The sequence below is a fragment of the Octopus bimaculoides genome, chromosome 6 (genome assembly GCF_001194135.2).
Source record: "Octopus bimaculoides isolate UCB-OBI-ISO-001 chromosome 6, ASM119413v2, whole genome shotgun sequence".
Lineage (NCBI taxonomy): Eukaryota > Metazoa > Mollusca > Cephalopoda > Octopoda > Octopodidae > Octopus > Octopus bimaculoides.
In genome coordinates, this window is record NC_068986.1 from 91,228,981 (window position 1) to 91,230,742 (window position 1,762).

Below are 1,762 nucleotides of genomic sequence, written 5' to 3' on the forward strand. Positions count from 1 at the left end.
GTCGTGTTTCTGAGCTTGCAATCCAGTTCATTTTCCTGGGTGTTTGAACTGCAGATGGCTCCACAATCCAAGGGTTGCATGAAACATACGGGAACATTGTGGACAAGGGATAGAAGGAGTTGGTTTGGGAAGGAGAAGGCGTTGCTTTCTCTCCCGTCTCTTGAGTTCAGCTCTTGCGACTTGGGCTTTCTCGAAGTCCGCTGAACCCGTTTTGATGGTGTGTCTCCAGACGGGTCTGTTTGCCGAGATATCCTCCCAGTGTGCGGGGTCGATGTTGGTGCTTTTCAAGGTTGATTTGAGTTGGTCCTTGTACCGCCTCAAGGGGGCTCCACGAGGACGTTTTCCTTCAGATGGTTCATCCGACGAACGTGACCTGACCATTGGAGACGATGTTCAATGATCAAGGCTTCGATGCACATATACAATGCTTCAATATACATATACAATGGGCTTCTTTCAGAATCCACTCACAAGGCTTTGTTCAGCTTGAAGCTATAGTAGAAGACACTTGCCCAAAGTGCCACACAGTGAGACTGAATCTGGACCCTGTGCGTAGGTAAAATGTTGATGAACATTTTAGGAAATATAACAATTTCGATGGTCAGCAGATTGGTCGAAATCTTGCTTAATTGGCCTAAATGAATAATTAGCTATATTTGTAAATTGCTTAAAAGCTGCTCGATATGGCAGCTTTTATGCTCATATATAGCTTTTAAGCAACTGACCCTGAATGGGAAGATCTGCTGTTTTGGAGGATTTGTTGCAATTGCTACCCCCAGGATCATATCCCAATGACGATCATATTTGTCACAAAAAAATCACATTAACGAAAAAAAAAAAAAAAAGTATTGCCAAAAACAATCGCAGTAATGAAAACATAGGGGCCCAAAATTTCAGGATTGTAAGTCCGGATTTGGCTGGGAATGTTTTTAATTTACTCACAGAGTTAGCCTTTAGATTATCAAAAATTGAAAATTGTTATCGTACAAAAAATTTGTCACAAGAAGTCACATAAAAAAAAAAAAAAAAATCACTGAAAACAATCACAGCAATGAAAACTTGGGAATCCAAAATTTCAGGATTGTGGGTCCAGATTTGGCCCAGAATGTTTTTAATTTACTCATGGAGTCAGCCTGATTCCAAAGTGGTATGTGTTGGACTACAGCTTCTAGGAGTAAAGTTGAAAAAGTGTGACACACTGACATACACATTTATTATATTATATTAATGCAGCAAGCTGCTAGAATCATTAGCACACCAGGCAAAATGCTTAGTGGTATTTCGTCTGTCGTTAGGTTCTGAGTTTGAATTCCACCGAGGTCGAATTTGCCTTTCATCTTTACGGAGGTTGATAAAATTAGTACCAGTTACGTACTGAGGTTGATGTAATCGACTTAATCCCTTCCCCAAAAATTTGAGGCCTTGTGCTTCCAGTAGAAAGGATTTATTAAAGTTGAAAAAGTGTGACACACTGACATACACATTTATTATATTAGATATGGGATCTAGTTCAAAACGGGGGCACCAGTATTTTCTTAACGAAACACTTTGAAACTTGGGACACTGGTAGAATGTGTCATATAAAACATCTTTTTCTCTTAGTCTTCTTAAGAAAAATTATTATATTGCAATTTATTTCATGTTAAAGTTGTCGTATTTCTGTAATTTCAACCAATGACTGACGTCCATTCAGCCAAATACATTAAGTGCTGACTACGTAAACAAACGATTCTCAAACGATTCTGGCGGTGATAAAATTATT

General features: G+C 39.0%; 1 protein-coding gene across 4 annotated transcripts in view; it reads right to left on the minus strand.

Moving 5' to 3' along the window:
* LOC106869802 (uncharacterized) overlaps positions 1–1,762 on the minus strand; it is a 19,192-nt gene that overhangs the window by 7,832 nt on the left and 9,598 nt on the right. The window lies entirely within an intron of this gene.